The 15,953-nt window shown below is 48.9% G+C and overlaps 1 protein-coding gene across 2 annotated transcripts in view; it reads right to left on the bottom strand.

Moving 5' to 3' along the window:
• CTNNA1 (catenin alpha 1) overlaps positions 1–6,002 on the bottom strand; it is a 113,098-nt gene extending 107,096 nt beyond the window's left edge. The window contains exon 1 of one of the 2 annotated variants that reach the window (XM_071759284.1): positions 5,858–6,002. The gene's annotated coding sequence lies outside the window, so the exon portion shown is untranslated. Of the gene's footprint in view, positions 1–4,564; positions 4,588–5,857 lie in introns of those variants that run through there. The other variant, XM_071759286.1, reaches the window with a different exon arrangement.
• Between the last annotated feature and the right edge of the window lie 9,951 nt (positions 6,003–15,953).

Below are 15,953 nucleotides of genomic sequence, written 5' to 3'. Positions count from 1 at the left end.
TCTAGATTTGTATTTATTTATTTTTGTTACAGTTTATTGCATCTCATATCATTATTTTTCCTCCCTAATTCCCAAAGGGGAAAAAAAACACCCACACAATCATATTGCACTCTTCACAGTACAAAATCAGAGGAGGACTCCACCAGCAGTGGAAATGCTGTGGAGTAACAAATAAGGGATATGCTCCCTTTTTCAGAAGCCTTCCCCACATCCCAGCTGTCAGGATTCATTGTTTAATGTTAGTCAGGAAACACATTTCCAGCTGTAATGGCAGTTTGTTTGTAATTAAACACATCTTCCAAAAAGTGGAAGTGGCAGTAACTACAAAGCCATACTTTGTAGAGAAATTCAAACAACTCCAGAGCTCTTCATGCAGCCAAACCAGATCCTTGCTCTTTAGTCTCTCAAAAAATACATCCCGTCTTTGATTCTACTTGTAGCTTGTGTGATGCCTTTCAGCTCTAAAGCAGGTTTTAAATTGAAAGAAATTAAACCACTGAATACCATGAAGGGACAGAGGGTCTGCACCTGCAGAGGAGCTTTCCCTTTCAGGGATGGTTTTGCCACCACCCAAGAAAAAACTGGGGAGGGATACAGGGAAGGGAAGCCAAGTGATTGTGGAGGTCAGTATAAAGAAAGGTGGCAAGGGTTAAAATTGTGAACAGGGAACAGAGGAACAAAAAGATGCTGCCCAAGAGCATCCCACACCCCTCAAAGGAGTCAGAGGATATCAATGAATAAGGTGACAAGCAGTGGGAATGGAAATGACACTAAGTTCCCATCTTATTCCTTCCTTCTGGTGGTAACAGGCAGCTTGGCCAAGGCCAGGCTTGTAATTTAGAGACTCAGACAAGGGCTAGACCCAAAACCTCATGAGGAGGGTCCTGGAGGCAGGACACTATAGCACAGCTATGGTAACCAGAGCACAGGAAGTCCCCTCATGCACAACTTCCAGTTCATTGTTCAACATTGTTCTCACCCTTTAAATGAATAAATAATGTAGGTTTTAATATACTCAGACTCTGAGACATCTGGACATCAGGTACTGGCTGAAATTAACTTTGTTAAAGAACTTGAGGTTTATACAAGACTTGTCACTTACATCCATGCCCACAGCCTGTCATGAATTACCCAAAATCTTGGGCAACTCTTCAAGAGCAGGTAATGAGATGCACCAGGTCCCTAAGTCATGCTACAGGGAATTAGTTCTACAAGGACATTCTTGTAAGAAAGCAGGTACAGCACAGGCAGCTTGTACACCTTGATCAGGTGTGTTTACACAGAGGAACACCTTCTCCTTCTCAGCATTCCACCGGTTCTGCCCTCTGCTACTCAGCAATACTGGCACTGAATTTCTTATTCCTGTCAATTAAAGCAAACACCCATCCACAGCTTCAGCTGAGGGTCTCAAGTGACACTGGCCTGCTTGGTGGTATGCAGGTTATGCACCATTTTATAGGGACATGGCACAGCCCTGTTCAGATGAAAAATTGAACTGATCTTTTTGGTTATGTAAAGCTACGTGGTTAACACAGCCCTTGTGCAGACCTTTTATTTAAGTGGATCATCTGGACTGAGCTTGTATCACCCAGAAATAAACATGGAAAGAGGGGGAAAAGAAGAATTCCTCCCTTTGGAGCTCCATAGATCTCACCTGAAAAAGTACCCAGAGAAAAGAAGTGAACAAAACCACTCTAAACCCTTGGGGAAAGTAGGAAAGGTCATGGAAGGTAGAGGGGGGGGAGGAAACCACACCTGCAATCAAGGCAACATGTTCCTGATAGCATTAATTCTTACTGACTTCTCAGTAAGCAAATTCAGTATTTACATACATATCCCCTTGATCTTCTGCTGAACAAGGCCAGGAGGGTCTAGGCTACACTCTCCTCCTTTGCTTCAGTTAATCTCCATAAAAAGCAAACAAACAAAAAAACCACACCAAAAACCCAACACCTTAATTGTCTTGATCCTTCTTCACTAATCCACAAGCTCACTAGTTTCAGTCTTTTTCCTAGAGTAGCTGATGAAGGCTACTCCAGAACAGGCTGCACTAATGGTTTACACCACATTCTACTCTTAATGTCCACAAACATCTTGTTTGCCCCTCAACATCAGCCCTATACAGAAACTCCTCTTAAGCACAGACAGCTAAACACATACGTGTTCCACAAGGGGCACAGATAGCTAGAAAACTTGGTGTTGGTTGGAAAAAATCCATATTGTGAGCTTAAGCTGTATCTCATCAACAGTGAAATCCTGCAAATTCCCAGCTTCTTGGCTCTCAACTCCCTCACTGTCTTGGAAACACTACAGGAGTTCAGCTCCCTCCAAGACTGCAGTGTACACCAGCACTCCTATCTCCTCCTGTCATTCAAGGTATTAAAAAAGATCTACTGGGGAACCAACTGGAATTCAGACTGGTTTTGTGTTCTCAGTACCAGTTTACCCTCCACCTTGATAACACCCCTTCATCTAGAGCTGGCCCCAAACTCACTCTTCCCATCCCTAGATGCCTGAACCTGAAGTCTTTCAAAAGAGATTCTCAAGAGTACAAATGATTAATCAAGTAGCTGCCTTGTAAATTAGACAAAAGTTGTGAGGGAAGGGAATTTCAATACATTAGGGAAAAAACTCCCCTTTGCAAACTGTGTTGCTTTAGATTTGCATATTTAATAATGTCTATCACTTTATAAAGCACAGGGAAAAAAATATTACTCCTCTCTGATTCCACCACAGCTATTTATTAACAGATGCCAAGGGACCAGCAGATGTTTTCTGTAGCACACCTGGGATTAGCAAAAAATCTGTAACCATGCCTAGAAAAAAGGTAGCTGGTTCAACAGTCAGGGATAAATTATGAATCATATTTAAGTATCACATTTGCCAATCGAAGAGTTAAAACTAAGGCACTGCACACCAGAAACTGGAGTTAACACCCATTCTCATCCTGACTGGAAGATAACAAGTCTTACTCATTCAGGGAGAAAAGTCCCACTTACAGCTGCAGTGACTGCATCCCTCCTGCCATCCCTTTACCTCAATAAATCTATTTGTACCCAGTTCTGCTTCATGGCACAGCAGGGCATTCTCAACTCTCCTCTTCTGCAGCACAGCCCCTCCAGTAAGGCTGCTGGAATACGATTTTGTGGGTAGGCTCTATTTTAAGTCTCATACACTGGATTAAAATAGTCTGGAGTTAAAAGTAGTCATTATCAAACATCTGCACTTTCTCTAAAGCTGCAATGCTGTTTAACCAGTGCCTGAGCTATAAAACTCACTCTATGGAGCTATTCCAGATTAGCTATAAAACTAAATTAGTGTGAATTCCCAGAGTAGTAAAGGATCTAAATCCTCAAGGTTATATACATTAAAGATCTGCAGCACAAGAACTGGAGTGTTTTCCAGTGCAGGCACAATGGCAGAAAACAACAGGCATTCATCACCAGGCTGGATGACTGTCTCAATATGGCACTGTCCTAATAAAACAATGCTCAGTTCTCTTTTTATTCATTCTGTTTCCTTTAGAGCCCTTTAAAGCCAAGACATTCCAGCAAACCTGAATACAGCAAATCCTTTAACAGAAATATCACTGCCACATAGGTCCCCATTCTAGACTAACCCACTGGCCACCTGAACAGGTTGCCCCTAAATATTTTTGTGAGCTTACCTGCATAAAAAAGGTAATTTAGAAATCAAACAGTAACAGCAACTATAATTTCAAGGCAGGGCAGTGAAGTATCTTCCCAGCTCATCAACATCTCTACTAACGTGGATTCCTTTGCAAAATCAGTTTCTCAATCTTACAGCTGCAGAAGGAAGATATTCATGCTGCTTGAAAAAAAAAAAAAAACCAAAAAACAAACCCCAAACAAAACAAAGCATAAATTACTTTCCTATTACTTCTTCCAGGTAACTTTATCAGCCCAACAGAAGCCCTACAAAGAAGCTGCACATTAATGGCTGCCATTACACATGCCAGCACAGAAACCCTGATGTTTCACAAACCCTGGGGAAAAAGAAAAAAAAAAAAACAAAAAAAAACCCCTCCCAAAAAAAAACAAAAAAAAACCCCAAAACAAAACAAAAAAAACCCACTGATATGAGGTATATATTTACACTCACATTTCAAATCATCAATTTGGGTGGAGGCTTTCTAATCTCTGCCCTCTGTGTTCCCCCCTGCCACCTGGCATCAACTTTTAATCTCTGATGCAGAGGCCTATTATTAGAGCTGACTGGGAAAAAAAAAGAAACAAAGGATGAGGGCATGCTGTTTATTATGGAAAAGGTTAGGGCAAAGCCGTTTTCAAAACAAAACCTAAATATTTGTGTTTCTCCTGAGAAAAGTTTTCCTTATTTTAAAAACTGTTTCACTGTAAACAAAAGCAATTAGTGACTCAGCATAAAGTTGTGCTCTTCATTGACACAAAGATTCAATCAGCAGATAGAAGAAAGTCCAACTAAACACTTGACCTGACCTTAGCACCAAGTCAGACCCAGGGGTACCTAAAAGACCACAAATACTGTAAAGCAATCTGTGCTTTCACCTCCATTTGAAACCAACCTGCCTGCAAACCAACCCAGGAGCTGAAACAAAACCCCAGAGCCTTCCCAAGCCAGCAGGACTGAGGATGTGCATCAGCAGAAGTTTGAAACCTCTCCCCCCTCCTCCGCTTCCCCAGACTCCTCGTGGTCCAGGAAGAGCTTAGGAAAAACTTAGAGCTTAGAAAACCTCGGGAAAAAATAAATAAATAAAAAACAAAAAGACAAAGGGGAAAAAATAAAATAGGAAAAAAAGAGGGGGAAGGGAGGAAGGGGGCCCGCAAAGAGCTCCCAGGCTGATAACCCAGACATGCTTTGAGTCATAATGGAAAGAAGGAGGAGCCGGGGATGGAGGCTGCACCCTGCCTGGGCGGGGAGGGAGGGAGGGATGGATCGATCCCCCCGGCCGGGAAACACCCATCGCCTGCGGAGCAGGGCAGGCCAAGGGCAGGGCAGGCCTCATACCCAACTCTTCAACTAAACCTTAAGCGCCACAGCCTTTCCTGCAGACTTTGAGCCAAGGTTTCAGGTGCGCTGGAGCAACGCGAATGAGCAGCAGCTGGGACAGCCCGGCCGGTGCCCCGGGGACTGGGGGATGATAACGCTGCCCTTGCTTTTCGGCTGTAAAAAAGTCGAAGGGAACTTGTGGCCAGCACGCGGCTCCGTGCACACCGGCAGCTCCGAGGGGGCTTCAGAAACGTGGCAGAGCCAAGCGAAGGAGAGAAGAGAAGAAAGAGGGAGGGAGGGGTGTTCCCGTCGAGGCGGGTCTGTACACCGATACCGAGTCCCCAGCTCGGGGCAGAATCAGGGTCCTCCCCCGGCTCCACACCACAGGAACCTCGGGGTGGGCATCGGAAGGAGAACACCAGAGCCGGACCCGCACCTCGGGCCCGGGCCCAGCCCGGCTGCGCGGGGAGGAGCCTCTGGCACAGCCCCGCTCCCACCGAAACTTCAGCAGCCGCGCCCCTCCGCCGCTTTCGCTCCGAAAAAATAACATCAAGAAACCCAAACCTCATCCGGCTCCCACTCCCCGGCAGCCTCCATCCTTCCCCCCACCCCCGGCACGTCCCGCCCCACCGCCGCCCCACACCGGCCTGGCCCAACGCGGCCTCACAGCGCGGCCGGCCCGGGCCCACGCCCCACGCCCGCTCCGCTCCATCCCGCCGCCCCGCACCGCCCCGCTCCCCCTCCGCCTCACGCGGAAGCCGAGCGGCGGCAGGGCCCAGCCCGCATTCAGCGCGCAAAAGTTTCCAAGTGAGCAAAACCAGAAGGGCGGTACCGCAACCCAGAACCCCTTCCCTCCGAGAAACTTTACCGGGAGCAGGGGGATCAGCAGGAGGACCAGCCCGGGGATCGCCTCTCCGCCGCCGCCGCTTTGTCTGCCCGCTCCCGGCCCTCCCGATGGGGGAATCGGCTCTTCCGGGCACCTCCCCGCCCCGAGCGCACCGGCCCGGCCCGGCCGCTCTTCCCGGCACCGCCCGCCGCGCCGCCCCCGCGCCCTTCCCGGCACCGCCCGCCGGCAGGTGACAGCGGCACCGGCACCGCACGGCCCAGAACCGGCACCGCACAGCCCCGAACCGCCCGGCCCCGAACCGACACCTCACAGCACCGTACAGCCCCGAACCGGCACAGGTACCGCACGGCCGCGAACCAGCACCGCCCCGGCACTGCACGGCACCGAACCGGAACCGGCACCGCACCCCAGTGTCGCAGCTCTCAGCCGGGCTGAGCACTCTTTTGGGACGTATCAAAGAAACAGGGTTAAGATCTCAACCCGGCTTTGCCTGAGGTAGCACAGGAGGCAAAAAACAAAACAAAACTAAACTAAACTAAACTAAAAAAAAACCCAACTGTAGAGAAAGAGGGAGGCAGTGGAGGGTTTTGAAGGAGGGGGAGAAGTTCCAGGTGGGTTCCCCCTGGGGTTTTGTAAACTGGTGTTTTGTTTTGTTCTGAGAACCTGGAGGGTGTTGACCTTCTGGAGAGCTTTTGCTTTGAGGAAAAGTCTTGGGTTTATGTCAAGGGCTCTCTGGGCCTGGTGGAAGATCACAGAATCCTCATGGCTGAAAAGGACCTTCATGATCATCAAGTCCAACCATCAGTCCTGCACCATCATAACCACTAAATCATCTCCTGATGCACCACATTCACCTGTTTTTTGCACAACCCCAGGGACAGCAACTCCCCCATGGCAGGGGTGGTGGAACAAGGTGGTGTTTAATGTCCCTTCCAACACAAACCAGTCTGGGATTCTAGCACCAATCCTACAGGGGAGAAGGGACCTGGAAAGTGCCTGAGGTACAAGCAGCAAGGTCACCAGAACTCCTGTCAGGAGAGAGGGAGGTTTTATGAGATGAGTCCAGTGTGGGGGGTTTGCAGATGGGGAGAGGTGCCTTCGGGAGTCACTTGTTTCAGAGGTTTCTTTGAAGTCTCAGCAAGCATCTCGTGTGAGGGGACCACTCTTACACAACAACAGATCACTCTGGGATTTCTCAGGGTGTGTTTTGAGATGGTTTTCAATACAGATGTCTCCACAGAACTTAGGCTTGCCCTGGACTGTAAAAACAATTTAATAAATTTAACACATTTCACAAGCCATTTGCCACCCCCTTTGGAGAGAGCTGAACTGACTCCTTCCATCCTTTCATATTAAACAAAAACAGAGAGAGACTGGGCAGCTCACCTGGGAGGTGGGTTCATTCAAGGTACACAATTTAGCCAAAGGAGGCAACCAGCCCTGAGGTCAGTGTGACAGCAAAGGCACAGCATGGATCAGGACTCTGACTTTCCACCAGGTCCTGGTTCAGTGGCATTAGCAGGGCCGTGTCTCCTATTTTTGCCATAATCCTACAGGCCCTCCCTGCAGGAAGGCAGACTGTGTCCTGCAGTGATTTAGATTGCATTTTTCCTTCCTGCAGGTTTAATCCAAGAAAGGGATCCAAGACAAGGAAAATAAAGAGTAGCATTGTTTTACAATCCGAAATGAAAACAGGGATCAAGAGTCCAACCTTGTCAGGGAGTGAAGTTAATTGACAGCAACTGACATCAGTAATTACAGACCTGACTGAGATACCCTTTATTAAAATAACATATAGTCTTCAGTGCCTTAACAAACAGTGTCGCCTCTGAAAACACAGAGAACAATTTTTTTAAAGCTCTTTTTATTTCCTGCTTGTACCAAACCATTAATATTTTGGTGTCAGTTGCACCAGGGATTCAAACTACTCATTTCTGATCTGTAGCATACCCTCAGTAAAATTGAGTTTACACTTCAATAGCTTGCTTTCTTTCATTACTCCTTTTAATATCATTTCTCAGCCTCCTGTGGTGGCTTCCACATTCAGCAGTTTTGCACATCTCACATCCTTTCAGGACAAAATGTCAGATTTTTTTTTTTTTTTTTTTAAACCCTTTTAAAACTACAAACTGAAAGGCAGAAGGCCTGGAGTTGCAGAGGATCACATGCTCTGCACCACACCACTGAAAAGCAAAGCAGAAAGTAGATCAGCTGGCAGCTCTGTTGGTTCATGGAGCGAGTTAAAAGACTGAGCAAACAAAAAATAGAATTATGTAAAAGCAGAGCCAGCTAAGTTGAGATTGGACTTTGTCTCCTAATTAACAGCTCTCCCTGGAACAAGGCGGCAGGCTCTGACAAGGAGACTAAAACGCAGGGTGTTGTTTAGACAGGCACCCAGAACAATAGCTATCACCTCCCAGACAGTGCCATTAAGACAGCACCAGGCTGTGCCGGCAGCTTGAAACCCAATCCATTTCCTGAAATGAGCTAGAACTCTTCTGCTTGACCCCGAATCTCCCTTTTAACTGCTCTGTAATCCACTTTTTTTTTTTTCACAAGTTCCTATCGCCCCTTTTCTCTGGGTGGAAACCGAACGTGAGGCAGAGGAGAGGGGGCTGAGGAGGAGGAGGCGGCCCCAGCGATGCCGGGAGCGGGTGTCGAATGCAGAAAAGAAACAAACGAACACTTTCTGCCTCATCTCGCTCCGGGCACCTCGAGCTGCAGCACACAGAGGAGCAGGACGTGGTTGGTGGCTGCCCCAATGTCCCCACCGGGACACCCCTGACTGCGGCCACCTCAGGACACCGGGGCGGGGGGGCTGTCCCAGCAGGAACGCTGCCCTTAGCTGCTAAATCCTGGGAGAGGTGTGTGCCAAGCAAGGACGGGTCTCGTTCATGTAGCACCCGATGGGACTCCCCTGCCTGCCAGGCCCCTGTGCACAGGGTCCCGGGTACACGCTCCCGCTGGGACTTGGTGACAACATCGCCAGGATCCAGCACTCACTCCCTGCATCTTTGGTGCTCGTTCCAAAACCCGTGATTCATCTGTGTCACTTCCAAAGGTTTGGTTGTGTTGTTTGCGACAAGTGGGGAGTGGCAAAGGCAGAGCTGCCGGGGTGGGAGATGGTAGCGGGGGAATTAAACGGGAAGGAGAGAGGGAAGGACCTAAGGAATGAGAGAAGTGGAGAAGATGCAGAGCGGTGTAAGGAGCGGAGGAAGCTGCAGCAAGGGAAGCTGAACGGGGAGGCAGGCAGCCAACAGAAAGCAGGAAAACTAAAGATAAAAGACTCTTAGAAGACTCTCAGGGTCCAAATACCGGAGGGCTGAGGCTGTCTGCAAGCTGATGTCACACTGTGCAGCGGGGACAGCCGCGGGGCAGCCGTGCTGTGCCACCAACTGTGCTCCTGCAGAGCAGCAGTCCCAGCACAGCCTCCTCACCTCTGCTGTCCGTCCCTGCTCTGCCAGCTGGGTCAGCTTCACCATGGGGGTTACCCCAAAATGCAGCATCCTCTGAAGTCTGGTGGCTCCGATGAAGCCAGCAACATAGCAATGGGACAAAAATGTGTGTCTGGTACACATGTCATCCCATGCACACTATGGCATCAAGTCCTAGGGACTCCTCAGGATTGGGCTCAAGGTCCTCATGCAGCTGGGAGGCATCACCATTACCCTCCTGCATAAAGAAGTTAGATTGTCCCTCAGAATCCAGATAGAAATTAACATCCACACGGGCAGGGAGCAAATCCCAATGTCTTGGGGCCACCCACACCTCAGGATGTGCTTGTAGGGTAGAAACCATGTACGTGGTGCTTCTGGCGGGACTGCAGCTACAGCAGCCAAGCTGACTGTCACAGCAGAGTAACTAAAACTCCCACCTTGATTACAAGAGCCTCCATCAGGGGGAGAATGGATTTACCAACACATCTGCAGCTACACCAGGGCTCCTTCTGGCACCTCTGGCAGCCCCAGGATCAGCTGGTGCTGCCCTGACCAATGCTGCAGCATGAGGATGGCACCAGCTGGGCCAGAGCTGCAGCCTCAGGGCCTCACTGCTCCAGAGTCGACCAGCACTGTGTTTGCCACCTCTGGCCCCTAGAAACACGTGCCTCTTTATGCTCAAGAACCCACCAGATCCAAGCCAAAATGCTGTCTCTTCCTCCATTGCCAAGTGGTCCGGGAGCCTTTGGAAAGAGCAGCCCAGAAGCAATCAATGACACCAGCATGACCACAAGCACTGAGCAGCATCCCTACACACACAGAGCCTGAAAACAACAGCCAGAAATCATACCAAGGAGCAATGATGCTGTCCCAAAAGGCTCAGCATGGATGGGTTCCCTGGCTGCTGCTTTGCCAGCTTGGGACCCCGAGTATTTTGCATTCACCTCTGATTCACACAGCCTTGGTGAAATTATCTGTCACAGCCCCAGAGAAAGGAACATTCAAAAAAAGCACCCCGAGGCAGTGCATAGCAGAAGCCTGAAAATCCCACTGCATGAGTCACTGACCTCCACACACTGCATCCATTTCAGCCTTTTATTAATAAGGTTTTAGATTTCTGTGGCATTTAGGAAAGATCCTAAAATGCTGTGAAGACTAAGGGTGTGCAGCACCACTGAAATGTGGTTCCACCCGGAGAGGTGGGACTGTGCAGGGAAGGAAAGCTTAGCCAAGGGCACTGGGGAAAAAATGCTTTATGTTAAATGGAGCCTCTGTTACATCACTGAGTATTTCATATCCATGGAGAACAGACAATAAGATTTTAGTTTCTAAGGCACCGCTTGAATAAATAGGCACCACAGATTGCTTTCCTTATCCAGGGGGGATGCAGTGCAAATACAAGTCCTGGGTGATTTTAATTTAGGCTGTTAAAGGACCACAACTTAAGCTACAAATTTAAACCATCATCAGCTCAAGGCTTTCCTCCCTCCTGATGAGGAAGTTATTCCCAAATATAGACATAAAGCAGAAGCCAGTGGAGGGAACAAACCCCAGGCAGGCAGCACCTGACCCTGCACTCAGCACCTGGAAGCTCAGCAGCATCACGAGGCTTCAGCAAGGTAAAAGCTGGCCCCAAGGACCAAGTGGGACAACTGAGAACATGAAGAAAGCCCGACTGTCCCAAGGCTGACACCACCCCCGAGGAGAGCTCAGGCTTTGCTAAACTGCACAAATCTCTTTTGTTTCCATTTCAAAAGATTAAACTGGTTGAATTGCCCTGCTCAGCTGAATCCTCTCAGCACAGACTGATTTCTGCCAACGAGCAAGGCCTGGCCTGTGCTAACCAAGGGTGGCCAAAACAACTGTCAGCCACAGCTGACATCCCTCTTACTGGCATCCCTCAGTCAAAACAGGCCTGGAGCACTTGGCAGCAACAACTTCTCAAAGGAATGTCAAAATTCTCTCTTAGTGCAATTCCACCCTATTTTTAGCTGCCACTTTCTGAAAGAGATGCACAGGCACTGCCATGGCTAGTTATAAACTTTCATTGCTTCCCAAGGAGAAATTGCAGGCAAATTACAGACTAGCACATTCTTTTTATGTCCCTCCTGCTCGGAGCATGTCAGCACTGCTGCATTCCCCTCTACCCCCACCACCTTTCTCATGTGCTTACTCAGGGACATAAATGACCTCCCCCTGATTTAACACATTCAGCACAAGCTGAGCCCTCAGAGCTGTGCCAGGGAGGAACTGGAGAAATGCAGAGCCCATGTGTGCACAGTGGGTTCACTCCAGATTTCCACCTCTACCCTGTGTCGTTCTTGGCCACATCACACTTGAGCTCCTCCTGCTCCATTAACCCAGAGCAAGGACAGGGCTGCTCCACACACAAATCCTGGGGTTTGCACCACAGCTGATGTTGCCCTCCCTGTGTGCTCCAGCTATCTCACACGTATGAAGCTCCACATCACTCCTCCAGATACACAAAGAGCAGATGTCCCACAGCTTCTGCCCCAAATTCCTATCCCAGGCTCAGGACCACACCACCAGCACTGTCCCAGGCTGGATATCTCACAGCCACTGTGGATTTTTAGGCATCACAACTTCATCCAAAGGGAGAAATTCTGTCATCAAGGTGAAAAGCATCACTACCAAAATGTGATCAAAGAGAGAGTGATCAACTTAAGTGTACTCTGGAGTGCCTGTTCCAGACAAGAGAATTATCAATGAGGAACCAATTTGATAAGGTAGCTGTTATTGACAGGGAAATAAAAGGAATACAGTTCTTACCAGACAGACCTAAGCTGCTCCAAATTGCTGTCAGCCTGAAATATCTTGCCAGTAATGTGTTTCCAAATTCTTTCTCCCTAAATTTGATTTGTTGCTGTACAGTGGATGATATATTCTGTGCAGCACCTCGAAGAGCATTCCTGTTGTCCTCTTGCTGATTGTTTGTGAGCCATCACTCCTGGGAGTTGGCAGGATTTATTCTAAAAAGGGACATCATGACTTGGAAAGCAGGTTTTGTCTGAGGATGCAGTTCCTGCTGCCATTACAAAAGGCAGCTGGGAGGAAAGTCACAGGGGAGGAAAAATAATCACATTTCCTCCCCATCTTGGAGCTTGTCCACACAGGTGAGCAGCCACACTCTGTGTCTGTACCCTGGGGTGAGGGAAATTTTGGGCAGCACTTTCTAACAAGGCTTGAATCGATCTTTTTACCAGGATGCTTTTTAACCAGGAGAAAAATTAGCAGGGCTTCCCACCTCCTGTGGGATGGTAGCCAGGGGATGAGCATCACATCCAGCAGTTCTTTCTGCTGATCTTTGCTGTTTCTTCAGGGAGGGAGGAAAAGGTGACTGAGTTACGAAGCATCCTGCTGGGCTCAGTGATGGCTCCTATGAGGTGTTCCTTGGGGTTTCCTGTGCTTCTGGATGATCATTCCAGAAACTTGGTTACTCCATAGGATGTGGTTCTGCACACTTGACACAGAGGTAGAAATGAAAAGCTCAGGGCTCATGTAACACATCCAGCCTGTGTGCAGTTGCCACTGGACTTCTGATTTAAGGACATACATGTTTCTTCTCCTGCTCTTATCCTACTTATCTCAACCCACTTTGTTCAATGGGCTGAGCAAATTGAGGACAATTCAGTTTGGGGATGAGGAGCTACCTTGGGTTAGTTACATGTCTTTAAAGTGTGGGTAGAATGGACAGACTTGCCCCAGCCCTCAAGTCCATCTCTCAGGGCACAAGGTCCTAAATAAAGCACCCATCTCATGCACACAGCTGTATTAGATTAAGGAAAAAGTAATAACTTATAAACCTGGTATTTTTCTAGTTTTGGATCCTTCCAGGAAGGCATTAACAACTTTAGCATTTTCCTGGCTACCAGCTTGCTGGCAGGACCCTCAGGTGGCATTGCTGTGGCAAGGGCACTGCAGGCACTTCAGATCACCCCAAGGAACAGGGGGTAATGACCAGGGATTTGGACAGGTCCTGGTGCCACCCAGAGCATGGAGAGAACTGAAGAGCTGAGGGCTGGGGGAGGGATCACACTGTGCCCACTTGGGGAAAATGAGTGATGGCAGCAATTGTTGGAGGGCAGCAAGAGAACACAGCACTAATTCAACTGGCTGCACATGGTTTACCACAGTTCAGGGAAAGCTCCACTTAAGCAACTGTAACATCACTGAAAAGGCTGAATTAAAGAAAAATAAAGCTAATATAAACCTCCCACTATTGTTTTCAGATAGCAACACCAGGGAGAGGCAGTGAAACCCCCCAGGTGCCACTGCCAGGGCCTGAGACAGCACTGTGTGTCCCCAAGAACAGGGAGCACAACAGGGATGCTCAGGAGCCAGCAATTTCTCCTCTTTCCAGGAGCAGGCTGAACCTTCCTGAGGTGACTGAATGCAGCTGGGCAGGAGCAGCACAAATCAATCTCTCCTTAAAAATATATGTGTATATCAGATCCAAACCCTTTCCTCTAGAGCCTTGGGGGAGAAATGGAGTTTTAAAATGCTCTATTACTTATAGATGAAATGCTGGAGAGAGAGAGAGAGAGAGAGGAAAAAAAAAAAAAAAAAAAAAGCCAAACCCCAACAACAAAGCACCTCATTTGTCCTGCTGGAGCAGAGCATGTTGGTCCCCATCACCCACTGCTTGCACAGCACCCAAGAGTAACCAGATCTGGAGGGGGTCAGGAGGAAGAAGGAGGAAGGAGCTGTGCCCCAAAGCAGGATAGAAGCAACCCAAAGCACAGCCAGGTCACACAAGGGCATGGTCAAACCCCAAAATTATGGCAACCCTGAGGTGTGCCAATTATTGCTTTCACACCTGGGTGCTAATTCTCACCGATTATGTGGGTGGATCTTTAAGTACAGGCTTCTCCTGGCAGAACAGAGAGAAAGGACAGGTTTTGTAGACCCAGGGATGCTTTGGAGACTTAACAGCTTTTAGGGAGGCAACCTGAGGGAATTGCTGCAGAAGAGGACTGCCTGCCTCAGGCTGAGCTGCCACTTACCCAGGCCCCATCGTGGGTCTCTGCCCAGCCAAGGAGGAGGCCATAATCTGAGGTGACACATGGCATGAGGACAAGAGGAGATAAAAGGGAGAACAAGATGAGAAATCAGGTGACAGAAAGACAGCAAGCAGCTGCTGGACTGGGAGAATTTGGTGTGGCTGCTAAGTAACAATTCAGAATTCTGGCTGTACAAAGTCTCTTTTCCTTCCTAGTTCCTCACTGTCTCTGCCTAGTGCTCATGGATGGGCAGTGGCATGGGGGGAATGATGGTCTGAAGCCAAATTAAATATCTTCACTTGCTCAGGTCAGGCCAGAAGAACCACCAGCTCCCCCTCTGAGCAGTGGTTACAAACCACAAGGATGAAGAGGAAAATTCCTGTAGCCATGGCAATCCCATGGGTATCCCCTGCAGCCCCATCCTTCCCTGGGGACACCCCCTGCCCTGCAGCAAGTGGGGACTGGTCCTGCCACCTGCATTCATTTCCCAGAAAAAATACAAAGGGAACACTCCCCCTGGACAACCTGGAGGAGGTGACCATCACCTGTGCCACCAGCTCCCAGGGCTTAGGGACAACTGTGCCCTAACAGGATGTGCCTGGTGCAGAGACCAGCACACAGCCCTTTTTGATCCATCTCCCAGACAAGCATCACCCTGTCCCTGGGCAGCATTATTGTGCTCTGGCTCAGCAGCATCCACCCTTCTGCAGCACATCCTCCAGTGAAACCAGCAGGGTTACAGCATTTGGCAGCTGAGGAACTGGCTTTCTGTAAGGATAAAGCTGTTTCATTCCTTCACACCTCAGCCCAGCCTCCCTGCACAGCTCTGTTAGCAAGGCTGGTGTGCACAATATTAGGGATTAATGAGACAGGTGATTAAATAGAGTTGTGCTTGAATTCAATCCCAAGAGGATGGCTGTGGAGCTGCCCTGCTGTGAATTAGGCAATGAAGAGGGAGAAAGTACCAGACACTGTGGGGAAGTGGTTCTGTTTCATCAGGACTCTCGTGCCAAACCATCCCAGAGCCTCTGCCCACTTTAGGTGGGATTAAAATGTGGTTTTCAGTGAACCTGCACAGGCTCTGCTCTTGGCTTCCTGCAGGCCTGTGCTGCAGCTCAGCCAAAGCCCAGCACAAGCACCCACACCAGTGCCAGCAGGGCCATCAGGAGGGGAGGGAAGGGGCAAAATGTGACTTTTTGTTAAACTACTGCCACTTTGTGGTGCTGATGCTTGATGTAGAACTCCTACAGGTTCACTTCCAGCACCTCCTCTAAGCCATCATAGCTGGATCTGCCCAGCAGCCACCACCAGGCATGGACAGGGCCCTGGGGGATGATCCAACAGGCACTTGGTGCTGCAGACCACCAGCAGCAGGGATTTAAGGCAGGCAGAGCCCTGAACAACCTCCTTAGGTTCCAAGAATCCATCTGAAACTCCGTACAAGTCTAAAAGTTGGGGAAAGCAGTTGAAAAGCCCTCCCAGGGAGGACACTTCAAATCCCCAGCTCTCAAAGGGCTCAGCAGTGGCAGCCAGCATCATTACCCTCTCCTTACAGATGGGGAAACCAAAGAGAATTATTTGCCTCCTCTAACCCAAAAGAGCTGGGAATGAAGCAGGAGCCCAGATCAGGGAAATCTCAGCCCTTGGACCATAAATGAG

Source organism: Heliangelus exortis, chromosome 15 (assembly GCF_036169615.1).
Source record: "Heliangelus exortis chromosome 15, bHelExo1.hap1, whole genome shotgun sequence".
Taxonomy (NCBI): Eukaryota; Metazoa; Chordata; class Aves; order Apodiformes; family Trochilidae; genus Heliangelus; species Heliangelus exortis.
Note: the sequence above shows the minus strand (reverse complement) of the source record. Positions and strands in the feature narration are given on the sequence as shown.